The sequence below is a fragment of the Hyla sarda genome, chromosome 2 (assembly GCF_029499605.1).
Source record: "Hyla sarda isolate aHylSar1 chromosome 2, aHylSar1.hap1, whole genome shotgun sequence".
NCBI classification, from domain to species: domain Eukaryota; kingdom Metazoa; phylum Chordata; class Amphibia; order Anura; family Hylidae; genus Hyla; species Hyla sarda.
In genome coordinates, this window is record NC_079190.1 from 415,276,839 (window position 1) to 415,304,063 (window position 27,225).

A 27,225-nucleotide genomic window follows, 5' to 3' on the forward strand; every position below is an offset into this window, starting at 1 on the left:
GAATGATTTCAGCAGGCATCCCATTCCGGGTGAACGGAAAAGTCCAGCACGTACAGGTATGCCCTGGGCCCTTAAAAGGGTATTCCCGGAGAATTATTATTATTTTTTTTATATCAACTGGCTCCAGAAAGTTAAACAGATTTGTACAAGAGCCCTGTGATATGAGGTTACATTGCATTATTTGATATTTTAAATAAAACATTTCTATATTTTTATATAGTTGTATCTTATAATTGAAGCACAATCAAGGTATCCATTATCATTATAATTATTGTTCATCTATGTATCAGGTAACTGGTACTAGTCTTGAGGGGTTGGTTACTGTTTAGATTTGTAAATTATTTATATTAAGAAATCTTAATCCTTCCAATAAATATCAGCTGCTGAAGTTGAGTTGTTCTTTTCTGTCTGGCAACAGTGCTCTCTGCTGACACCTCTGTCTGTCTCGGGAACTGCACAGAGTAGAAGAGGTTTGCTATGGGATTTGCTTCTACTCTGGACAGTTCCCTAGACAGGTGTCATCAGAGAGCACTTAGACAGAAAAGAACAACTCAACTTCAGCAGCTCATAAGTACTGAAATAATTAAAAAAAAATTAATAGAAGTAATTTACAAATCTGTTTAACTTTCTGAAGCCAGTTGATATATGAAAACATTTTTTTTCCTGGATAACCCCTTTAAGTACCAGGACATCAGGGCGTACCTGTACGCCCTGTGTCCTTAAGGGGTTAAACTGCATTCCCATGCAGTTCTATACAATCACAATTTTGTGACAGGTATTACTTAGTGGTTGTAAGTAGGACCTAGGAAGAGAGCGTGCCTCCAAGGTCACAGGGTAATCGATAGGACTGATCATGATCTGCTATGTAATTAATCAGGACACTCCTCCTGCATAGAGGCTATAATTCTTTCCTCTGTACCCACTGATCTGTTTTACCTGACAGATTGCCTTAGATACATATATTTCTGAAAGACAAGTCAACCACCAGAGAGAGCAAACTGGATACAGCCTCATACAGACTAACCAGGGGACATTTATTGAAATTTGTGCAAGCAGAAGTGACAGCTGGCATTAGCCACTGAGAAATGACAACTTGTGTTTAACAGGTTGCTATGGGCAACTGCTTTTCTTTTAACTAGTTTTGATTATACTTTCACAGTGAACCTGTATAAATCCTTATAATCCCTACTCTGCTCTGGTGGAAGATTTATCTTTCAGAAATGTATGCATTTAATAATGTGCAAACATTTCTAAGAAATCCCATAAAATATAGCCTCAAATGAAGCAGTGTAAACAAATGGTGCACAACATATACGTTTAAAGGAATCACATAAGACATTGTGAAGACAATTATGACAGATGCATTAGATTAGTCCAAAATATCTGATTGGTGGGATTCTGACCACTGGGCCCCTACTAATTCCTAGAAGAAGTATCTTTCACTGTTTTACTTCAATAGACATTTAGGCAAGATGGCTGCACATACTTGGTCTGGAATATTTGGTACACAGTGCTCACCTCTGTGCCAACACTGCCTAACCTGTGTGCCATCTGTGTTGACCTTACATTACAAAAACAGGGAGCAGAAAGAAGCAGTGTTGTCTCCATAAAACTGGGGGGACACAAAGAACTGGCACTGGACTAGTCTTCAAGCTGTCTCTAGGATGGCAGTTAAAATGGCTGCTGCAGTATAGAGGTTGTCATAGCAACCACACCAAGCTCAGTAAACAACAGCGGACTGTACCACTACAAGAACAGATAAACTGTCCCAAAGCACACAGTAAAAAAATGATAAGGTAGGCAGCTGTATGATTAAAACATGAAAATTGTGAAAGTATTTTATTTTCTTACTCTCTTTTCATTTTGTATTCATGCATTTTCCCACTGTTTAATGTTCTTTTATTTACCCACCAGCCAATGGTTCAATCCAGTGTTTGCTTACAGCAGCTAGGGTCTTCAGAAGGGTGTGGGCACTGGTGATATATCCTATAAATGTTCAATACATGTCTCTCTCTCTCTCTCTCCATATATAGTATGCCCAATGCTCACAGGGGCATATGCATAGGAGCTAAGCCTTCTCTATACTCCTGGGTTGTTAGCTGATTTTAACAGTTGACAGCCGTGTGCAGTTCAGGAGGATTAAAAACTTAAAAAGCAAAAAGGCTAAAAAAAAGTTCCAGAATTGGAATCCCTTTATGCAAAAAAAGCCCATGGTATTTAAAAATAACATTATTTATGCTGCACATCGAACTCCATAAACAAAAATAAATACCCAGTGCCAGATCTAATGATTTCTGGTCACTGCATATTCCCGAAAAATTAAATGAAAGGTGATAACAATGGTAGCATGGATGAAGTGCAATGCAGGGTGACTGGGCCCTAAAATTATGATGTCCTACCTGTGCCATCCATCAGATGCCGGGTGTGGGTAGGCTCTTTTCTTTACTGTCATACTCTTACAGGTCATCCGGGCCCAGATATTCTCCAGGAACGCCAATAACTTGCTCTTTCTTGGTATCTCATCTGTACTTGGTGGCTCCTGAAAATCATTTTCACTGTTCTGGTCTCAGCTCATCTTTCTTCTTATTTCCTCTTCCTCTACTAAATGAATTTTCTTCCCTTTTGCCTACATTTTATGAGCATGACAAAGAAGATAAAGTCACTAGAAAACTACAGCAATGGACAGTGACCTATCACAAGTGACTCTGCTGATCCCTAGTGAGCGAATGAAATTGTAACCTGTGCACTTGGCTAAACATTCTATCTGCAGTTATGATGTCATCAGCCCTGTAATCTTTGTCACAATCAGTGTTACACAAACCTAAAGTGAGAGGACATTATTCCATATATATGTAGATGGTAAGACCGCACCGGGGATCAACCTCTGTGCCTGTGGTTGCCCAGGCTGCCAGCCCAGGATAAATGAACAGCAAATCCAGAAAATCATCGCACAAGTAGGTCTTGGATCAGAAAAAGCTGGTGGTTTTATTTCCAATTAAAGTGCAATGATTCGGCAATAGCCATGCTTGATAAAGGCTATTGACGAAACGTTGCACTTTAATTGGGATTAAAACCACCAGCTTTTTCTGATCCAAGACCTACTTGTGTGGTGATTTTCTGGATTTGCTGTATATATATGTGTATATATATATAGCACCACTGCGCTCTGTGTTATCACTACTCTTCTTTATTCACCGGACCGCTGTTGTGCTGTTTTGGAGGAAAGGAAGAAAGCAGCTTTGCATTTCTAATCCTGGATAACCCCTTTAAAGCCCCATTTGTGTATAGAATTGTCTATTAAAAAAATGATATACATCTGAAAATGATATATATATATATATATATAATGATATAAATATTTTTTATGTTTGCCTTTAGCATGCAGCCTTCCAAAAGACATTACTCAGTGGACATTCTAACACACAATGGGGGAGAGTTATCAAAACCTGTGCAGAGAAAGAGAGGTGCAGTTGCCCATGGCAACCAATCAGATCACTTCTTTCATTTTTAAGGAGGCCTGGGAAAAATGAAAGAAGCTATCTGATTGGTTGCTATGGGCAACTGCACCACTCTTCCTCTAGACAGGTTTTGATAAATATCCCCAATGGCTTTTGTCTTGAAAAGATTATTGTAGCACTTATTAATAATAAGGAAAAGATTTCCACATTCTTTCATTATTTAAAAAATGGTGCAGATACAAGTAAGGGTGCTTTCACACTACGATTGTAGTGTACGGTTGCTGGATCTGGTTGGGAGGGGCGAAAACCGGCCGCTCCCATATCCCAGCCGGATCCAGCCTGAACCCCTTTCATTTCAATGAGCCGACCGGAGTCAAACGCTGACTCCGGTTGTCTAATTTTTCCCCAAATACGGTTTTCTGACCGGACTGAGAACCGTGGTATACCACGGTTTTAGGTCCAGTCAGAAAACTGTATGCGAGGCAAAAATGAGACAACCGGAGTCAGCGTTTGACTCCGGTCGGCTGATTGAAATGAATGGGGTTCAGGCTGGATCCGGTTGGGATACGGGAGCGGACGGTTTTCGCCCCTCCCAACCGGATCCAGCAACCGTACACTACAATCGTAGTGTGAAAGCACCCTAAGAGAATGAATGCAGATAAAGAAGGAATATTGAGGAAAACTGTTAACCCCTTAAGGACCTGGCCCATTTTGGTCTTAAGGACCAGAGCGTTTTTTGCATATCTGACCATTGTCACTTTAAAGGGGTACTCCGGTGCTTAGACATCTTATCCCCTATCCAAAGGATAGGGGATAAGATGCCTGATCACGGGAGTCCCGCCGCTGGGAACCCCCATGATCTTACACGCGGCACACCTTTTGTAATCAGTCCCGGGAGCGTGATCGCTCCGGGACTGATTACCGGCAACTACAGGGCGGGCGGCGTGTGACGTCACGCTCCACCCCTCAATGCAAGCCTATGGGAGGGGGCGTGATAGCTGTCACGCCCCCTCCCATAGGCTTGCATTGAGGGGCGGAGCGTGACATCACACGGGGCCGGGGGCGTGACGTCACACGCCGCCCGGCCTATAGTCGCCGGTAATCAGTCCTGGAGCGAACACGCTCCGGGGACTGATTACAAACAGGGTGCCGCGTGCAAGTTCACGGGGGTCCCCAGCGGCGGGACTCCCGCGATCAGGCATCTTATCCCCTATCCTTTGAATAGGGGATAAGATGTCTAAGCACCGGAGTACCCCTTAAAGCATTAATAACTCTAGGATGCTTTTACCTTTCATTCTGATTCCGAGATTGTTTTTTCGTGACATATTCTACTTTATGTTAGTGGTAAAATTTCATCGATACTTGCATCATTTCTTGTTGAAAATTCCAAAATTTGGAAAAAAAAATTGAAAATTTAGCATTTTTATAACTTTGAAGCTCTGTTTATCAGGAAAATAGATATTCCAAATAAATTATATATTGATTCACATATACAATATGTCTACTTTATGATTACATCATAAAGTTAACATGTTTTAACTTTTAGAAGACATCAGAGGGCTTCAAAGTACAGCAGCAATTTTCACAAAATTTTCAAAATCAGAATTTTTCAGAGACCAATTCAGTTTTGAAGTGGATTTGAAGGGCCTTCATATTAGAATTTAGAGCTGGGCGGTATGATCAAAAATGTGTATCACAGTATTTTTTAAAATGATGGTGGTATCACGGTATTTAACAGTATTTGGGGGGGGGGCTTGTTTAAGTGTCAGAACATCAGGATTTCCCCAACCAGTGTGCCTCCAGCTGTAGCAAAACTACAACTCCCAGCATGCCTGGACAGCCTGCGAATGTCTGGGTATGCTGGGAGTTGTAGTTTTGCAACAGCTGGAGGCACACTGGTTGGGGAAACAGCGTTGTACTGTATACTCCCCCACTGCTGTCTATTACAGCTCTGCACTACAGGGGATGAGGAGTCAGGGCAGCGAAAATCTCTCCATTCACCCCGTCCTGCCCCTCTTTCCATTCACCCCCCTACACCCATTAACCCCCCTACACCAATTAACCCGATCCTGTCCCTCATTCCATTAACGCCCCTGCTTCCATTACCCCCCTGCACCCATTAACCCCCCCTGATCCTTTCATTTATCCTATCCTGCCCCTTATTCCATTACCCCCTCTGCTTCAATAACCCCCCCTCCTCACCTGTGCGCTGATGCGGCTGCTGGGAAGTGCCCCTGTCATCAGTGCAGTAACGTGGGCGCTTACCACCCGGACACGGGATCCTCTCTGGCAGAAGCGATCACCGCAGGATGCTGACGCTTCCACCAGGAGGGAATTTTAAATTTTGATCTAAAGTGCCCACTGCGCTATTATGTGCCACCTCCACTTTAGAACAGTGAGCAGCAGCGGCGCAGCTCACGTGCGTTGTGTGAGGGGGCCCGCCGCTCTTTCAAAGATCAGGGGGCCCCCTCACAGGCGGTCTGTCCGCCCCTGAAGCGCTCGCTCTCCTTGGTCCTGCGGCGTGCACTAGGGGCCTCAGGAACGGGCACCAGAACTAGAAGAAATGCGGCACAATACTCCGCCTTACGCCGCAGGACCAAGGGGAGCGGGCGCTTGTTATGAACACTCCCTGAAGTAGGCGAAGAGAGGGGAGAGGTGGACTGGAGCAGGGAGCCGGCTCGGGGAAACATCAGAGCCAGGGGATGCAGTTTCTGCGCTTTCCCCTGGCTCTGATTGCAGAGAAGAGCCGGCCTGAAACTGCAGGGGGAGCGGGGATGAGGAGTCTCATCCTGCTCTCCCCTGACAGAATGGAGCCGTGGGCTCTGTAATTCATTCATGGGTGGGGGGGAGGGGCCCCACCGGTATAGCGGTATGGGGCAAAATTCATACCGTCGGAGAAAAAAAAAACTGTATCCGGTATGAGCCGGTATACCGCCCAGCCCTATTAGAAATACCCAATAAATGACCCCATTATAAAAACTGCACCCCTCAAAGTATTCAAATGAAATTCATAATGCTTGTTAACCCTTTAGGTGTTTCACAGGAATAGCAGCAAAGTGAAGGAGAAAATTCTAAATCTTCATTTTTTACACTCTCATGTTCTTGAAAACCCAGTTTTTGAATTTTAACAAGGGGTAAAAGGAGAGAAATCTTCGTAAAATTTGTAACCCAATTTCTCTCGAGTAAGGAAATACCTCATATGTGTATGTAAAGTATTCGTCAGGCGCAGTAGAGGGCTCAGAAGGGAAGGAGCGACACTGGGATTTTGGAGAGTGAGTTTTTCTGAAATGGTTTTTGGGGGGCATGTCACATTTAGGAAGCCCCTATGGTGCCAGAATAGCAAAAAAAAAAAAAACTCACATGGCATACTATTTTGGAAACTACACCCCTCAAGGAACTTAACAAGGGGTCCAGTGAGCCTTAACACCCATCAGGTGTTTGACAACTTTTCATTAAAGTTGGATGTGTAAATGATTTTTTTTCACTAAAATGCTGCTTTTCCCCCAAATTTTTATTATTTTACAAGGAGTAATAGGAGTAAATGACACACAAAATTTGTAACCCCATTTCTTCTAAGAATACCACATGTGGACGTCAAGTGCTCTGCTGACGCACTACAATGCTCAGAAGAGAAGGAGCGCCATTGAGTTTACGGAGAATGAATTTGTTTGGAATAGGAGCCAGGGGCCATGTGTGTTTACAAAGCCCCCGTAGTGCCAGAACAGTAGAACCCCCCCCACATGTGACCCCACTTTGGAAACTACACCCCTCACAGAATTTAATAAGGGGTGCAGTGAATATTTACACCCCACTGACGTTTGACAGATCATTGAAATAGTGGGCTGTGCAAATGAAAAATACAATTTTTCATTTTCATGGACGACTGTTCCAAAAATCTGTCAGACACCTGTGGGGCATAAATGCTCACTGCACCCCTTATTACATTACGTGAGGGGTGTAGTTTCCAAAATACGGTCACATGTGTGTGGGGGGTCCATTGTTCTGGCACTATGGGGGCTTTTTAAACACACTTGGCCTTCAATTTCAGGCACATTCTCTCTCCAAAATCTCAATTGCGCTCCCTCTCTTCTGAACATTGTATTTCGCCCGCAGAGCGCTTTACATCCCCATATGTGGTATTTTCTTACTCAGAAGAAATGGGGTTACAAATTTTGGGGGCTTTTTTCCTATTTTCCATTGTGAAAATGAAAAATTTAGGGTAAAACCAGCATTTTAGTGAAAAAACTTTTTTTTTTCATTTTCCCATCCAACTTTAATGAAAATTCTTCAAACATCTGTGGTGTGTTCAGGCTCACTATACCCCTTGTTACGTTCCGTGAGGGGTGTAGTTTCCAAAATGGGGTCACATGTGGGTATTTATTTTTTTGCGTTTATGTCAGAACCGCTGTAAAATCAGCCACCCCTGTGCAAATCACCAATTTAGGCCTCAAATGTACATAGTGTGCTCTCAATCCTGAGCCTTCATCCGCAGAGCATTTTACGCCCACATATGGCATATTTGCGTACTCAGGAGAAATTGCGTTACAAATTTTGGGGGTCTTTTTTTGCTTTTACTGCTTGTGAAAATATAAAGTATGGGGCAACATCAGCATGCTAGTGTAAAAATTTTAATTTTTTTACACTAACAGGCTGGTGTAGACCCCAACTTTTCCTTTTCATAAGGGGTAAAAGGAGAAAAAGCCCCCCATAATTTGTATTGCAATTTCTCCCAAGTACGGAAATACCCCATATGTGGCCCTAAACTGTTTCCTTGAAATACGACAGGGCTCTGAACTGAGAGAGCGCCATGAGCATTTGAGGACTAAATTAGGGATTGCATAGGGGTGGACATGAGGGTATTCTACATCAATGATTCCCAAACAGGGTGCCTCCAGCTGTTGCTAAACTCCCAGCATGCCTGGACAGTCAGTGGCTGTCCGGAAATGCTGGGAGTTGTTGTTTTGCAACAGCTGGAGGCTCCGTTTTGGAAACACTGCCGTACAATACATTTTTCATTTTTATTGGGGGGGGGGGGGGGGGGGGGACGACAGTGTAGGGGGGTGTATATGTAGCGTTTTACCCTTTATTTTGTATTAGTGAAGTGTAGTGTTTTTAGGGTACATTCGCACTGGCGGGTGACGGTAAGTATCCCGCTAGGAGTTTGCACTGCGGTGAAAAATTTGCCGCAGCCCAAACTTGAAGCAGGAAACTTACTGCCCGTGTGAATGTACCCTGTACATTCAAATGGGGGGGGGGGCAAACCTCCAGCTGTTTCAAAACTACAACTCCCAGCATGTACTGACAGACCGTGCATGCTGGGAGTTGTACTTTTGCAACAGCTGCAGGCACACTGGTTGGAAAACCTTCAGTTAGGTTCTGTTACCTAACTCAGTATTTTCCAACCAGTGTGCCTCAAGCTGTTGCAAAAGTACAACTCTCAGCATGTACTGATCACCGAAGGGCATGCTGGGAGATGTAGTTATGCAACAGCTGGAGGTATGCAATTACAACTCCCAGCATGCTGAGACAGCTGTTTGCTCTTTGGGCATGCTGCGATTTGCAGTGATCTCCAAACTGTGGTCCTCCAGCTTTTGCAAAACTACAACTCCCAGCATGTCCAAACAGCTGTCTGGGCATGCTGGGAGTTGTAGTTTTGCAACATCTGGAGGGCTAAAGTATAGAGACCACTGTATAGTGGTCTCAGACTGTAGCCCTCCAGATGTTGCTAGGTAACTCACTGGCTTCTGTACGATCCAGGGAGCCGCATAGCCATCCTCGTCTGCTGCCTGCTGCCACCGCCGATCGTGTCTCGCTGCCATCGCCGATGGGTAAGTGGACTTCGGCGCCCGGTCCCTGTCGGTTTCCCCGTCCTGCCCTGCCTATTGTGGGTGGGCAGAACGGGGAAAGCGAAAGTTAACCCCCCCGCCCCCGATCTGCTATTGGTCAATGCTTCTGACAACCAATAGCAGGGATAGGAGGGGTGGCACCCCTGCCACCTCACTCCTATTCCTTCACCCCCCTGGGCATTTGCGCGGGGTGCGCTCCCGGCGCCCGGCAGGGACCGAAATTCTACATGATGTACGCGTACATCCTTGGTCCTTAAGTACCAGGGAGCTAGGACGTATGCGTACATCCATGGTCCTTAACAGGTTAAACACTTTCCCAATGGTCACCATATAGTGCACCCGATTTCTACTGCACACCAGCAATGTGCGGCACTCATAAGCTTTTAGGTATCACAATGTACAATCCGACCAAATTATTGTACATGGCAAATACACATAACATGGTAACATGAGGAGCCATGTATGTGTCCATCTCCTAGACTACAAAGTATAATGGAAACGCTCACCTCTGTGCCAACACTGCCCAAAACCTGTGCGCCATCTATGTTCACCTTAAATTACAGAAACAGGAAGCAGAGAGAAGCAGGATTGTCTCCATACAAATGGCGGGGGGGACTCAGGACTGGCACTGGACTGGTCTTCAATCTGTCTTTAGGATGGCAGTTAAAATGGCTGCTGAAATATAACAGTTGTCATAGCAATAGTACCTAGCTCAACAAGCAACAGTGAATTATACCAACACAAGAAACGGTAAACTGCCACAAAACACACAGTAAAAATTAAGGCAGCTCTATGATTGACCCCTTAAGGACCAGGCCAATTTTATTTTTGCGTTTTTTCCTCCTCGCCTTCTAAAATCAATAACTCTTTTATATTTCCATCCACAGACCCATATGAGGGCTTGTTTTTGGACCCATCACTTATTTACCATAAAATGTACAGCAAGCCTAAAAAGATTATTATTTGTGTGAAGAAATTGAAACAAAAACTGCAATTTTGCACATTTTGAAAGGTTTTGTTTTTTACGCTGTACACTAGAGATGAGTGAACTTACAGTAAATTCGATTCGTCACGAACTTCTCGGCTCGGCGGTTGCTTTTCCTGCATAAATTAGTTCAGCTTTCTGGTGCTCCGGTGGGCTGGAAAAGGTGGATACAGTCCTAGGAAAGAGTCTCCTAGGACTGTATCCACCTTTTCCAGCCCAATGGGAGCACCTGAAAGCTGAACTAATTTCTGCAGGAAAAGTCATCAACTGCCGAGCCGAGAAGTTTGTGACGAATCGAATTTACTGTAAGTTCGCTCATCTCTACTGTACACTTTACGGTAAAAATGAATTTTTTTTTTTTCTGTGGGTCAATGCAATTAAAATGAAATCCATGATCACATACTTTTCGGTCTCATTGGTCTCAAGGTCTCATTGTGTAGACTGAAACGTGGCACTTTTGTGACTTGATGGGTGAATAAATTCACATTACCACTATTTGACTGGAGTGCCGCTTCTTCTTCTTTGGATCTACAAGTCATGGGATATTGAGTAACATCCCTAGGAGCAGTGCTGCTTCCTTCCCAGAAATAGTTTACTTTTCTATTGCTATATTGTTTAAAAAAAAAAAAAAAAAATTTATTTTTACAAACTAAGTATGTTTAAAATCGCCCTGTTCTGACCACCTATTACTTTTCCATTTTTCCATATATGGGGATTTATGAGGGCTCATTTTTTGTGCAATGACCTGTATTTTTTTTTTAGTACCACATGACTTTTAAGTCGCTTTTTATAAATTTTGGGGGGAATGTGATGTGACCAAAAAGCATCAATTTTTTTTTTTTTTTTTTTTTTTTATGTTTATGCCATTCACTGTATGGAATCATTAACCTTTTGTTAGTCCAAATATGTTTATTAATAATTTTTTTTACGCTTTTTGGGGGGAAATTTTGAAAAATGGGCGATGTACAATTCAATTGGGGGAGGAGATTTTTCACATTTTTCTTACTTATTTTCTTTACACTTTTTATGTCCCCATAGGGGACTATTGATAGCAATCATTTGATTGCTAATACCATTCAGTGCTATGCATAGACATATCGTCGATCTTCCGCTCTGGTCTGCTCGATGTCAGACCAGAGCAGAAGAACCTGGGAGAGCGGCGGAGGCCAGTTAGAGGACCTTTTGTCCGCCATTTTGGATGATCATATCCCTGCGGTAGTGCCGCCAGTGATCCGATCATCCAATATAACGCCCGCATTGCTGCAGATGCAGTAATCTGTATTGATCACAACATCTGAGGGGTTAATGGCAGACATCCGCCATTTTGGATGATCGTATCCCCGCAGCAGTGCAGTCATCGATCCGATCATCCAATATAATGCCTGCATTGCCGCAGATGTCGTTATCTGTATTGATCATGGCATCTAAGGGGTTAATGGCAGTCTGGTGCCCCCATCATGTACAGGACATAAATGTACGTCCTAGTGCGTTAAAGGAAAACTGTTAGTCTATTTACCCACACTATACTGGGTTATAGTGTGGGTGAACAGGAGTCAGTGGTGCCAGAAAGTTAAACAGATTTGTAAATTACTTCTATTAAAAAATCTTAATCCTTCCAGTACTTATTAGCTGCTGAATATTACAGAGGAAAATATTTTCTTTTTGGAACACAGAGCTCTCTGCTGACATCATGAGCACAGTGCTCTCTGCTGACATCTCTGTCCATTTTAAGAACTGTCCAAGAGTAGGAGAAAATCCCCATAGCAAACATATGCTGCTCTGGACAGTTCCTAAAATGGACAGAGATGTCAGCAGAGAGCACTGCGCTCGTGATGGCAGCAGAGAGCACTGTGTTCCAAAAAGAAAACAATGTCCTCTGTAGTATTCAGCAGCTAATAAGTACTGGAATGATTAAGATTATTAAATAGAAGCAATTTACAAATCTGTTTTACTCTCTGGCACCATTTGATTTAAAAAAATAAAAAGTTTTCCACCCGAGTACCACTTTAACCCCTTAAGGACCAAGGACGTACCGGTACGTCCTTGGTCCTGCTCTTCTGATATAACGCGGGGTTACACAGTAACCCCGCGTCATATCATGGCGGGCCCGGCGTCATAGTGAAGCCGGGACCCGCCTCTAATAGCGCGCAGCGCCGATCGCGGCGCCGCACGCTATTAACCCTTTAGCCGCGCGTTCAGAGCTGAGCCGCGCGGCTAAAAGTGAAAGTGAAAGTTCCCGACTAGCTCAGTCGAGCTGTTCGGGATAGCCGCGGCTAATCGCGGCATCCCGAACAGCTGACAGGACAGCGGGAGGGCCCCTTCCTGCCTCCTCGCTGTCCGATCGCCGAATGACTGCTCAGTGCCTGAGATCCAGGCATGAGCAGTCATGCGGCAGAATCGTTGATCACTGGTTTCTTATGAGAAACCAGTGATCAACATAGAAGATCAGTGTGTGCAGTGTTATAGGTCCCTATGGGACCTATAACACTGCAAAAAAAAAGTGAAAAAAAAAAGTGAATAAAGATCATTTAACTCCTCCCCTATTAAAAGTTTGAATCACCCCCCTTTTCCAATAAAAAAAAAAACACAGTGTAAATAAAAATAAAAATAAACATATGTGGTATCACCGCGTGCGGAAATGTCCGAATTATAAAAATATATCATTAATTAAACCGCTCGGTCAATGGCGTGCGCGCAAAAAAATTCCAAAGTCCAAAATAGTGCATTTTTGGTCACTTTTTATATCATTTAAAAATCAATAAGTCCTATCAATGCAAAAATGGTACCGTTAAAAACTTCAGATCACGGCGCAAAAAATGAGCCCTCATACTGCCCCATACACGGAAAAATAAAAAAGTTATAGGGGTCAGAAAATGACAATTTTAAACGTATTAATTTTCCTGCATGTAGTTATGATTTTTTCCAGAAGTCCGACAAAATCAAACCTATATAAGTAGGGTATCATTTTAATCGTATGGACCTACAGAATACATATCAGGTGTCATTTTTACCAAAAAATGTACTACGTAGAAACGGAAGCCTCCAAAAGTTACAAAACAGCGTTTTTTTTTTCAATTTTGTCGCACAATGATTTTTTTTCCCGCTTCACCATAGATTTTTGGGCAAAATGACTGATGTCATTACAAAGTAGAATTAGTGGCGCAAAAAATAAGCCATCATATGGATTTTTAGGTGTAAATTTGAAGGCAAGGAGCAAAAAACGAAAATGCAAAAACGGAAAAACCTCCGGTCCTTAAGGGGTTAAAGCGGTACTCCGGAACTAGACATTTTATCCCATATCCAAAGGATAGGGGATAAGATGTCTGATCGCAGGGGTCCCACTGCTGGGGACCCCGCGATCTCCCTGCGGCACAAACTTGTCATCAGCCTCATGGAGCGAAGATCGCTCCGTGTCTGATGACTCACAATACATGGACTGGAGTACCGCGACGTCATGGCTCTGCCCCTCGTGACGTCAATGCAATGCAAGCCTATGGGAGATGGAGTGAAGGCCGCAATGCATAGGGAGATCGTGGGGGTCCCCAGCGGAGGGACCCCCGAGATCATACATCAGTACCCCTTTAAATTTGTCCAGTAGGTCCTGAGATATGTCCCACAGAACATGCTCTTCTGAATTTGGTGAATCACGCGCAGGGGGCGGGGCTTCACCGGCTCAATTTATATATTCATTGTGACTCCTGGAGTAAAGAAGCCCCGCCCGATACACGTGATTCACTGAATTAAGCAGAGGATCTTCTGGGGGACATATCTCAGGACCTACTGGACATATTTAGGTAAGTGACCCCTCGCTGGATACTTGTTCACCCACACTATAACCCATTGTTTTGGGTTTAGTGTGGTGAGCAGGCTGACAGTTTTCCTTAGTACCACTGCATCAGGACGTACATTTACTTTCATTATCCTTAAGGGGTTAAAGGAGTACTCTGGTTATTTTTTTTTTTATCAACTGGTGCCACCTCTGTCCATGTCAGGAACTGTCTGGAGCAGGAGAGGTTCGCTATGGGGATTTGCTCCTGCTCTGGTCATGTCCTGATAGGGACAGAGGTGTCAGCAGAAAGCACTGTTGTCAGACTGAAAAGAACAACTCAACTTCCTCTGGAGCATACAGCAGCTAATAAGTACTGGTTTGGTGAAGATATATTTTTATTTTAATAGAAGTAATTTACAAATCTGTTTAACTGTCTGGCACCATTTGATTTAAAAAAATAAATAAAAAATGTTGCTGCTGCTGACCTGCTACTTTACTATCGCCTCCCGTAAATGGTTCAGTCCAGTGCTTGTTTACTGCTTCTAGGTAAGAATTTAACCCTGACTGGTTGATTTTATCTCTATATAAGTGTACTCAATACTATTAAAGAGGATTTTCCATCTGGAGATTGATAGCATACCCACAGGCTATACCATAAAAGTCTGACGGGCGGAAGTATTATTGATCTGATCTACGGTGGTACCTACCAAATAATGTCAGTATTATCTGATCTCGGTAGGACCTACCAAAAGCTGTCAGTTTTACTGATCACACACGATGGTGACCCATGTGCAGACCTCCTTAAATTTGTGGGAGGAGATTATGCACAGTGAGACCACTATTCATATGTAAATCATCCCTGTGGGCAACTCCCTGAATATAGGATTAGTTCCCCCACAGGATGACCCCCATATGAATGTTGTGTCTATCCCGCTATGGCGGGCGGTCATTGCTTCATTGTGACACCATGACCTGCAGTCACCAGTAATTTAATATATGTGATCTTATTAACTGCTTAAATATCTATAATGCAATTCATATCTCTGGGCCTGAATATTTACCCAGAATATTTAAAAGCTCATTGATTTAAGCTATGGCGGTATGTTTTCAATATCATGAAATAACACACAGGTATTATTAACTATGCAGATTTATTATTATGAGTAATAACCAATATGAATATATAAAGACAAAGGTTATACATATATGTATCTTGAATCAATATGACACGTATAGAACATTATTTAAGCGTTATTTAACCCCTGAAATGGGTACTCTAATTATTTTTTTTTATTAAATAGAATGTTTCTAATATATTTTATTTAAAAAAAAAAAAAAAAGTGTTATATGTGTTTTTTTTTTTACATTAGTAAACCTGGCCACTACGTGTCACCCAATATGGCTCAGGATTACTTTCCCCCCCCCCTGACGTTCGGCATGTTCGGACCAACGCTGGCCGGGCAGCGTGGTCCAGAACGCGCGTTCACATGGATGAGGAGAGGGAGATGCAGGTGGGCGGGGATATTAAAATTTCACGTGCCGCGTGCGCACGACCACTGTGCTCGCTCTCTGCCTGTTTCCTATACAGGCAGAGAGCGAGTACAGTGCTCGTACGCGTGCGGCGCGCAAAAAATAAAATTTCCCTTCCCCCCTGCATCTCCCTCTCCTAATTCATTGCAGCGCACGAGCTGCAGGAGAGAGAGGAGACGGGCAGAAGCGAGCCCCGGGAAGGCTTCAATCGATGTCACGCCTGCCGTGGCCGTCCACTTCCTGCCCTCACCAGAGAGCTCAACTCTGAGCTCCTGCAGCAGTTAAACATAAGGTATTTTTATGGGGATTTGTAGAAATATAAAGACAGGGATAGATGTAGTTAGTGTCAGGGACAGATGGGGAGGGGGAATAGGGAAATTTAATTTAGTGATAGCTACTCTTTAAGGACCAAGCCCATTTTGCCCTTAACCCCTTAAGGACCCAGCCCAAATATACCTTAAGGACCCGGCCATTTTTTTAACATCTGACCACTGTCACTTCAAGCATTAATAACTCTGGGATGCTTTTACCTTTCATTCTGATTCCGAGATAGTTTTTTCGTGACATATTCTACTTTATGTTAGTGGTAACATTTTGTCGATACTTGTATCATTTCTTGGTGAAAAATTCCAAAATTTGATGAAAGAATTGAAAATTTTGCATTTTTTTTACTTTGAAGCTCTCTGCTTATAAGAAAAATGGATATTCCAAATAAATTATATATTGATTCAAAAATAAAATATGTCTACTATATGTTTGCATCATAAAGTTTACATGTTTTTACTTTTGTCACCAAAGATATATATAACCCTACATATATAGTAGGTAAGGGTATGTATTTGCACTTATGACACCAAAAAGAGAACCATACCACAAATTAAACAGAAAAGTAATAGAATGTAAAAAATTTACTTTATTAATACAATTTAGTAATAAAAAATAGATATTAGAATTAAAGCAAAAAAAGTAGTGGCAATAGATAGGGGGTTCAGGTGTAGGTATGGTTTGGCACCCTTTATTGTATACTATTGGCAGGTATTATTCTTGTATCCTACCAGCTTCTGTGGCATTTACTCCTTATACTTGTATATTTTGATGTATTTGGGTCCTACCATTGTCCTATATCTTTGTATGTCCACTAGTGCCTATCTATTGCTACTACTTTTTTTGTTTTAATTCTAATATCTATTTTTTATTACTAAATTGTATTAATAAAGTTTATTTTTTACATTCTCTTACTTTTCTGTTTAATTTGTGGCATGGTTCTCTTTTTGGTGTCATGTTTTTACTTTTGGAAGACATCAGAGGGCTTCAAAGTTCAGCAGCAGTTTTCAAATTTTTCACAAAATTTTCTAAATCGGAATTTTTCAGGGACCAGTTCAGTTTTGAAGTGGATTTGAAGGGCCTTCATATTAGAAATACCCCACAAATGACCCAATTATAAAAACTGCACCCCTCAAAGTATTCAAAATGACATTCAGTAAGCTTGTTAACCCTTTAGGTGTTTCACAGGAATAGCAGCAACGTGAAGGAGAAAATAAAAAATCTTCATTTTTTACACTCGCATGTTCTTGTAGACCCAGTTTTTGAATTTTTACAAGTGGTAATAGTAGAAAAAAATAAATAAATTTGTAACCCAATTTCTCTCGAGTAAGGAAATACCTCATATGTGTATGTCAAGTGTTCGGCGGGCGCAGTAGAGGGCTCAGAAGGGAAGGAGTGACAATGGGATTTTGGAGAGGGAATTTTTCTGAAATGGTTTTTGGGGGGCATGTCACATTTAGAAAGCCCCTATGGTGCCAGAACAGCAGAAAACCCCACGTGGCATGCCATTTTGGAAACAACACCCCTCAAGGCACGTAAAAAGGGGTCCAGTTAGCCTAAAACCCCACAGGTGTTTGACAACTTTTCGTTAAAATCGGATGTGTAAATGGAAAAAAAAATTCAAACTAAAGTGCAGTTTTTACCCCAAATTTACCATTTTTACAAAGGGTAATGGGAGAAAATGCCCCCCTAAATTTGTAACCTCTTTGTAATCTCTTCTGAGTATGGAAATACCCCATGTTAGGACATAAAATGCTTTACGGGCGAACTACAATGCTCAGAAGAGAAGGAGTCACATTTGGCTTTTTGAAAGCAATTTTTGCTGAAATGTTTTTTTGGGGGCATTTCGTATTTAGGAAGCCCCTGTGGTGCCAGAACAGCAAAAAATACCCACATGGCATACTATTTTGGAAACTACAACCCTAAAGGAACGTAACAAGGGGTCCACTGAGCCGTAACACCCCACAGGTGTTTGACGACTTTTCGTTAATGTTGGATGTGTAAATAAGAAAACATTTTTTTTTACTAAAATGCAGTTTTTCCCCTAAATTTGTAACCCCATTTCTTCTGAGTATGGAAATACCCCATGTTAGGATGTAAAATGCTCTGCTGGCGAACTACAATGCTCAGAAGAGGAGGAGCGCCATTGAGCTTTTGGAAAGATAATTCGTTTGGAATGGTAGGCAGGGGCCATGTGCATTTACAAAGCCCCCCGTGGTGCCAGAACAGTGGACCCCCCCACATGTGACCCCATTTTGGAAACTACACCCCTCACAGAATTTAATAAGGGGTGCAGTGAGTATTTACACCCCACTGGCATTTGACAGATCTTTGGAACAGTGGGCTGTGCAAATGAAAAATTAAATTTATCATTTTTACGGACCACTGTTCCAAAAATCTGTCAGACACCTGTGGGGCGTAAATGCTCACTGTACCCCTTATTACAGTACGTGAGGGGTGTAGTTTCCAAAATGGGGTCAGATGTGTCGGGGTCCATTGTTCTGGCACTATGGGGGCTTTGTAAACACATGTGGCCTTCAATTCCGGACAAATTTTGTCTTCAAAATCCCAATTGTGCTCCTTCTCTTCTGAGCATTGTAGTTCGCCCGCAGAGCACTTTAAATTCACATATGGGGTATGTTCTTACTCAGACGAGATGGGGTTACAAATATGGGGGGGGCTTTTTCTTATTTTCTCTTGTGAAAATGAAAAATTTAGGGTAACACCAGCATTTTTGTGAAACATTTTTTTTTTCCCATTTTCCCATCCAACTTTAATGAAAATTCGTCAAACACCTGTGGGGTGTTAAGGCTCACTACACCCCTTGTCACGTTCCGTGAGGGGTGTAGTTTCCAAAATGGGGTCACATGTGGGTATTTATTTTTTTTGCGTTTGTCAGAACCGCTGTAAAATCAGCCAACCCTGTGCAAATCACCAATTTAGGCCTCAAATGTACATTGTGCGCTCTCATTCCTGAGCCTTGTTGTGCGTCCGCAGAGCATTTTACGCTTACATATGGGGTATTTCCGTACTCAGGAGAAATTGTGTTACAAATTTTGGGGGTCTTTTTTTCCTTTAACCGCTTGTGAAAATAAAAAGTATGGGGCAACACCAGCATGTTAGTGTAATTTGTTTTTTCTTTTTTTACACTAACAGGCTGGTGTAGCCCCCAACTTTTCATTTTCACAAGCGGTAAAAGGAAAAAGAGACCACCAAAATTTGTAGTGCAATTTCTTCCGAGTGCGGAAATACTCCATGTGTGTCCCTAAACTGTTTCCTTTAAATACGACAGGGCTACAAAGTGAGAGAGTGCCATATGCAATTGAGGACTAAATTAGGGATTGCATAGGGGTGGACATAGGGGTATTCTACACCAGTGATTCCCAAAAAGGGTGCCTCCAGCTGTTGCTAAACTCCCAGCATGCCTGGACAGTCAGTGGCTGTCCAGACAGTCAGTGGCTGCCCAGCATGCCCAAACAGCTGTCTGGGCATGCTTGGAGTTGTAGTTTTGCAACATCTAGAGGGCTACAGTTTAGAGACCACTATACAGTGGTCTCTAAACTATGTCCCTCCAGATCTTGCAAAACTACAACTCCTAGCATGCCCACATAGCTGTTTGTTGTCTGGAAATGCTGGGAGTTGTAGTTTTGCAACATCTGGAGGTCCACAGTTTAGAGATCACTGTGCACTGGTCTAAAAACGGTAGCCCTCCAGATGTTGCAAAACTGCAAATCCCAGCATGCCAAGACAGCAAACAGCTGTCTCGGCATGCTGGGAGTTGTTGTTGGGTACCTCCAACTGTTGCATAACTACATCTCCCAGCATGCCCTTCGGTGATGCCCGCGTGCATGATCCCGGGCGTCCCCAGCTGCGGGACTCCCGCGATCAGGCATCTTATCCCCTATTCTTTGCATAGGGGATAAGATATGTAAGCACCGGAGTACCCCTTTAAAGCTTCAATTGTTTTTGAATGTTTAAAATTAGGAATACCGGATCATGAGATTGTGGGCAATGGAAACTTTCATGTTACTACTATTTGTGATAAAAGAAGCAAATTGTTAAAAATGCACCAATTTTGGAGATGGACAGGAAGGCTTTAGGGGCGGAGGAGGCCTGAACTGATTAACGATTTATTTGTAACTGTGCTTATAACGTGTAATCTAGAAAAGTTTCCAAGGCCGCCATGTCATATTCCTTGTATATTAACAATCTATTGTGGAATTTCCTTTTTTGTTAACTTTTCATTTGTCTTTATATGTGTTATTTCAATGTTCTTTTGCAAGGGAGTGACTAAAAGCATGACAACTGTTTTGATTATCTTATACCAGAATTTTATAACAGGTGATATATGTTCTTCCGTCAGAAAATCGTCAGCAAAAGGGCAGTTACAAAATCCTAATAGCGGTTTTAACACGTTATAGCCCGTTATTAATAACAGCCATTATTTGTGACGGAAGATAGTAACGGGAGAAATAGTTCATGAACTATTTCTCCCATTGCTATCTTCCATCATAAAATAACGGGTTAAAACGGCTATTAGAAAAATCTCACAGACTATAATGGGATTTTCCAATGGCCGTATAGGACTAGGTAACTACCATTTTAATGCCGATTTTCTGAGTAATTATATAGTGTGAAAGGGGCCTTAAAGCTTCAATTTTTTTTGAATAGTTCATGAACTGTTTCTCCCGTTACTATCTTCCGTCACAAATAATGGCCGTTATTAATAACGGGCTATAACGTGTTAAAACGGCTATTAGAAAAATCCCACAGACTATAATGGGATTTTCTAACGGCCGTATAGGATTTTGTAACTGCCCTTTTTGCAACAGCTGGAGGCTCCGTTTTGGAAACAGTGGCGTACCAGACGTTTTTCATTTTTATTGGGGAGGGGAGGGGAGGGGGGCTGTGTAGGGGTATGTGTATATGTAGTGTTTTTTACTTTTTATTTTATTTTGTGTTAGTGTAGTGTAGTGTTTTTAGGGTACAGTCGCACGGGCGGGGGGTTCACAGTAGTTTCTCGCTGGCAGTTTGAGCAGCGGCAGAAAATTTGCCTCAGCTCAAACTTGCAGCCGGATACTTACTGTAATCCTCCGCCCATGTTAGTGTACCCTGTACGTTCACATTGGGGGGGGGGGGGGGGAAACACCCAGCTGTTGCAAAACTACAACTCCCAGCATGTAGGGTCTATAAGTGCATGCTGGGAGTTGTAGTTTTGCAACAGCTGGAGGCTCCGTTTTGGAAACGGTGGCGTACCAGACGTTTTCATTTTTATTGTAGGGGTATGTGTATATGTAGTGTTTTTTTACTTTTTATTTTATTGTATGTTAGTGTAGTGTAGTGTTTTTAGGGTACAGTCACACGGGCGGGGGTTCACAGTAGTTTCTCGCTGGCAGCTTGAGCTGCAGCAGAAAATTTGCTGCAGCTCAAACTTGCAGCCGGATACTTACTGTAATCCTCCGCCCATGTGAGTGTACCCTGTACATTCACATTGGGGGGGGAACATCCAGCTGTTGCAAAACTACAACTCCCAGCATGTACGGTCTAGCTGGGAGCTGTTGCTAAGCAACAGCAGGAGGCTGTCACTCACCTCCTGCTGCTGCTTGATCGCCGCACAGGTCAGTCCCGCCGCCGCCGCCGTCGTCGCTCCTGGGGCCCCGATCCCAACATTAACGCCGGGGATCGGGGTCCCCAGCACCAGGGGTGCACGTCCCGCACCCGCTCACGTCCTCCGAAAGAGGGGCGGAGCGGGTGCGGGAGTGACACCCGCAGCAGGCGCCCTGATTGGTCGGCCGAATTGTCCAGCGATCTGCGGCCATCGCCGACATGGGGGGGGCATAATGACCCCCCTGGGCGATATGCCGCGATGCCTGCTGAACGATTTCAGCAGGCATCGGGCACCGGCTCCCCTCCGGCTAGCGGCAAGGGGCCGGGAAAGGACAGGACGTACTCCTACGTCCTCGGTCCTTAAGGACTCGGAAACGGGGGCGTAGGAGTACGTCCATTGTCCTTAAGGGGTTAAGGCCCCTTTCACACTACATAATTACTCAGAAAATCGGCATTAAAACGGTAGTTACCTAGTCCTATATGGCTGTTGGAAAATCCCATTATAGTCTGTGAGATTTTTCTTATAGCCGTTTTAACCCGTTATTTTATGATGGAAGATAGTAATGGGAGAAATAGTTCATGAACTATTTCTCCCGTTACTATTTTCCGTCACAAATAATGTCCAATATTAATAACGGGCTATAACGTGTTAAAACGGCTATTAGAAAAATCCCACAGACTATAATGGGATTTTCTAACGGCCGTGTAGGATTTTGTAACTGCCCTTTTGCTGACGATTTTCTGACGGAAGAATTTATATCACCTGTTATAAAATTCTGGTATAAGATAATCAAAACAGTAGTCATGCTTTTAGTCACTCCCTTGCGAAAGAACATTTAAATAACACATATAAAGACAAATGAAAAGTTATCAAAAAAGGAAATTCCACAATAGATTGTTAATATTCAAGGAATATGACATGGCGGCCTTGGAAACTTCACTAGATTGCATCTTTTGAGCACAGTTACAAATAAATCGCTATGCTCAGTTCAGGACTCCTCCGCCCCTACAGCCTTCCTGTCCATCTCCAAAATTGGTGCATTTTTAACAATTTGCTTCTTTTATCACAAATAGTAGTAACATGAAAGTTTCCATTGCCCACAATCTCATGATCCGGTATTCCTAATTTTAAACATTCAAAAACAATTGAAGCTTTAAAGGGGTACTCCGGTGCTTACATATCTTATCCCCTATGCAAAGGATAGGGGATAAGATGCCTTATCGCGGGAGTCCCGCAGCTGGGGAAGCCCGGGATCATGCACGCGGCACCCAGTTTGTAATCAGTCCCCGGAGCGTGTTCGCTCCGGGTCTGATTACGGTCGACCGCAGGGCTGGCGGCGTGTGAAATCACGCCCCCGTGTGACGTCACGCTCCGCCTCTCAATGCAAGCCTATGGGAGTGGGCGTGATAGCTATCATGCCCCCTCCCGTAGGTTTGCATTGAGGGGCGGAGCATGACGTCACACGGGGACGGGGGCATGACGTCACATGCCGCTGGCCCTGCGAGCACGCTCCGGGGACTGATTAAAAAGGGGGTGCCGCGTGCATGATCCCGGGCGTCCCCAGCTGCAGGACTCACGCGATCAGGCATCTTATCCCCTATCCTTTGGATAGGGGATAAGATGTGTAAGCACCCGAGTACCCCTTTAAGAATATATATCACCTATGTTATAACATTTTGGAACAAGACAATCAAAAACAGTAGTCATGCTTTTACTTAGTCACTCCCTTGTAAAAGAACATTTACATAACACATGTAAAGAAATTTAAAAATTTAAAAAGTTAACAAAAAAAGAAAACTCCACAAAAGATTGTTAATTTACAAGAAATATGACATGGCGGCATTGGAAACTTTACTAGATTACACATTTTGAGCACAAATACATATAAATTGCTATGCTCAGTTCAGTCCTCCTCCCCTACAGAATTCCTGTCCATCTCCAAAATTGGTGTATTTTTTACTATTTGCTTCTTTTATCACAAATAGTAGTAACATGAAAGTTTCCATTGCCCACAATCTCATAATCTGGTATTCCTAAATTTAAACATTCAAAAACAATTGAAGCTTTAAGGCCCCTTTCACACTACATAATTACTCAGAAAATCGGCATTAAAACGGTAGTTACCTAGTCCTATACGGCCGTTGTAAAATCCCATTATAGTCTATCAGATTTTTCTAATAGCCGTTTTAACCCGTTATTTTATGATGGAAGATAGTAATGGGAGAAATAGTTTATGAACTATTTCTCCCGTTACTATCTTCCGTCACAAATAATGGCCGTTATTAATAACGGGCTATAACGTGTTAAAACGGCTATTAGAAAAATCCCAAAGACTATAATGGGATTTTCTAACGTCCGTATAGGATTTTGTAACTGCCCTTTTGCTGACGATTTTCTGACGGAAGAATATCACCTGTTATAAAATTCTGGTATAAGATAATCAAAACAGTTGTCATGCTTTTAGTCACTGCCTTGCGAAAGAACATTGAAATAACACATATAAAGACAAATGAAAAGTTAACAAAAAAGGAAATTCCACAATAGATTGTTAATATACAAGGAATATGACATGGCGGCCTTGGAAACTTTTCTAGATTACACGTTATGAGCACAGTTACAAATAAATCGTTAATCAGTTCAGGCCTCCTCCGCCCCTAAAGCCTTCCTGTCCATCTCCAAAATTGGTGCATTTTTAACAATTTGCTTCTTTTATCACAAATAGTAGTAACATGAAAGTTTCCATTGCCCACAATCTCATAATCTGGTATTCCTAAATTTAAACATTCAATAACAATTGAAGCTTTAAAGGGGTACTCCGGTGCTTACATATCTTATCCCCTATGCAAAGGATAGGGGATAAGATGCCTGATCGCGGGAGTCCCAGAGCTGGGGACGCCCGGGATCATGCACGCGGCACCCAGTTTGTAATCAGTCCCCGGAGCGAGTTCGCTCCGGGTCTGATTACGGTTGACCGCAGGGCCGGCGACGTGTGACATCACGCCCCCGTGTGACATCACGCTCCGCCTCAATGCAAGACTACGGGAGGGGGCATGATAGCTATCATTCCCCCTCACGTAGGTTTGCATTGAGGGGCGGAGCGTGACGTCCCACGGTGGCAGGGGCGTGACGTCACATGCAGCTGGCCCTGCGAGCACGCTCCGGGGACTGATTAAAAAAGGGGTGCCGCGTGCATGATCCCGGGCATCCCCAGCTGCGGGACTCTCGCGATCAGGCATCTTATCCCCTATCCTTTGGATAGGGGGTAAGATGTGTAAGCACCGGAGTACCCCTTTAAGAATATATATCACTTATGTTATAACATTCTGGAACAAGACAATCAAAAACAGTAGTCATGCTTTTACTTAGTCACTCCCTTGTAAAAGAACATTTACATAACACATGTAAAGACATTAAAAAATTTAAAAAGTTAACAAAAAAAGAAAACTCCAAAAAAGATTGTTAATTTACAAGGAATATGACATGGTGGCCTTGGAAACTTTACTAGATTACACATTTTGAGCACAAATACATATAAATTGCTATGCTCAGTTCAGTCCTCCTCCCCTACAGAATTCCTGTCCATCTCCAAAATTTGTGCATTTTTATCTATTTGCTTCTTTTATCACAAATAGTAGTAACATGAAAGTATCCATTGCCCACAATCTCATAATCTGGTATTCCTAAATTTAAACATTCAAAAACAATTGAAACTTTAAGGCCCCTTTCACACTACATAATTACTCAGAAAATCGTCATTAAAACGGTAGTTACCTAGTCCTATACGGCCGTTGGAAAATCCCATGATAGTCTGTGAGATTTTTCTAATAGCCGTTTTAATCCGTTATTTTATGATGGAAGATAGTAATGGGAGAAATAGATCATGAACTATTTCTCCCGTTACTATCTTCCGTCACAAATAATTGCCGTTACTAATATCGGGCTATAACGTGTTAAAACGGCTATTAGAAAAATCCCACAGACTATAATGGGATTTTCTAACGGCCGTATAGGATTTTGTAACTGCCCTTTTGCTGACAATTTTCTGACGGAAGAATACATATCTCCTGTTATAAAATTCTGGTATAAGATAATCAAAGAGTTGTCATGCTTTTAGTCACTCCCTTGCGAAAGAACATTTAAATAACACATATAAAGACAAATAAAAAGTTAACAAAAAAGGAAATTCCACAATAGACTGTTAATATACAAGGAATATGACATGGCGGCCTTGGAAACTTTACTAGATTACACGTTTTGAGCACAGTTACAAATAAATTGCTATGCTCAGTTCAGGCCTCCTCCGCCCCTACAGCCTTCCTGTCCATCTCCAAAATTGGTGCATTTGTAACTATTTGCTTCTTTTATCACAAATAGTAGTAACATGAAAATTTCCATTGCCCACAATCTCATGATCCGGTATTCCTAATTTTAAACATTCAAAAACAATTGAAGTTTGAAGGGGTACTCCGGTGCTTTCATATCTTATTCCCTGTGCAAAGAATAGGGGATAAGATGCCTTATCGCGGGAGTCCCACAGCTGGGGACACCCGGGATCATGCACAAAGCACCCAGTTTGTAATCAGTCCCCGGAGCGTGTTCGCTCCGGGTCTGATTACGGTCGACCGCAGGGCCGGCGGCGTGTGAAATCACGCCCCCGTGTGACGTCACGCTCCGCCTCTCAATGCAAGCCTACGGGAGGGGGCGTGATAGCTATCATGCCCCCTCCGGTAGGTTTGCATTGAGGGGCGGAGCGTGACATCACACAGGGGCGGGGGCGTGACGTCACATGCTGCTGGCCCTGCGAGCACGCTCCGGGGACTGATTAAAAAGGGGGTGCCGCGTGCATGATCCCGGGCGTCCCCAGCTGCGGGACTCCCGCAATCAGGCATCTTATCCCCTATCCTTTGGATAGGGAATGAGATGTGTAAGCACCGGAGTACCCCTTTAAGAATATATATCACTTATGTTATAACATTCTGGTACAAGAATATCAAAAACAGTGGTCATGCTTTTACTTAGTCACTCCTTTGTAAAAGAACATTTACATCACACATGTAAAGAAATTAAAAAATTTAAAAAGTTAACAAAAACAGAAAACTCAACAAAAGATTTTTAATTTACAAAAAATATGACATGGCGGCCTTGGAAACTTTACTAGATTACACATTTTGAGCACAAATACATATAAACTGCAATGCTCAGTTCATTCCTCCTCCCCTACAGAATTCCTGTCCATCTCCAAAATTGGTGCATTTGTAACTATTTGCTTATTTTATCACAAGTAGTAGTAACATGAAAATTTCCATTGCCCACAATCTCATAATCCGGTATTCCTAATTTTAAACATTCAAAAACAATTGAAGCTTTAAAGGGGTACTCCGGTGCTTTCATATCTTATTCCCTATGCAAAGGATAGGGGATAAGATGCCTGATCGCGAGAGTCCCGCAGCCTGGGACGCCCGGGATCATGCACGCGGCACCCAGTTTGTAATCAGTCCCCGGAGCGTGTTCGCTCCGGGTCTGATTACGGTCGACCGCAGGGCCGGCGGCGTGTTAAATCAGGCCCCCGTGTGACGTCACGCTCCGCCTCTCAATGCAAGCCTACGGGAGGGGGCGTGATAGCTATCATGCCCCCTCCGGTAGGTTTGCATTGAGGGGTGGAGCGTGACATCACACAGGGGCGAGGGCGTGACGTCACATGCTGC

General features: G+C 42.9%; 1 long non-coding RNA gene across 1 annotated transcript in view; it reads right to left on the reverse strand.

The window, feature by feature from the left end:
- Positions 1–499: 499 nt before the first annotated feature.
- The window catches only part of LOC130356844 (uncharacterized), a 55,282-nt gene continuing 28,556 nt past the window's right edge, over positions 500–27,225 (reverse strand). Inside the window, exons 2-4 of the long non-coding RNA XR_008889013.1 lie at positions 9,811–9,979; positions 4,747–4,831; positions 500–2,626 (exon numbers count right to left, since the gene is read on the reverse strand). This is a non-coding gene — a long non-coding RNA (uncharacterized LOC130356844). The remainder of the gene's footprint in view (positions 2,627–4,746; positions 4,832–9,810; positions 9,980–27,225) is intronic.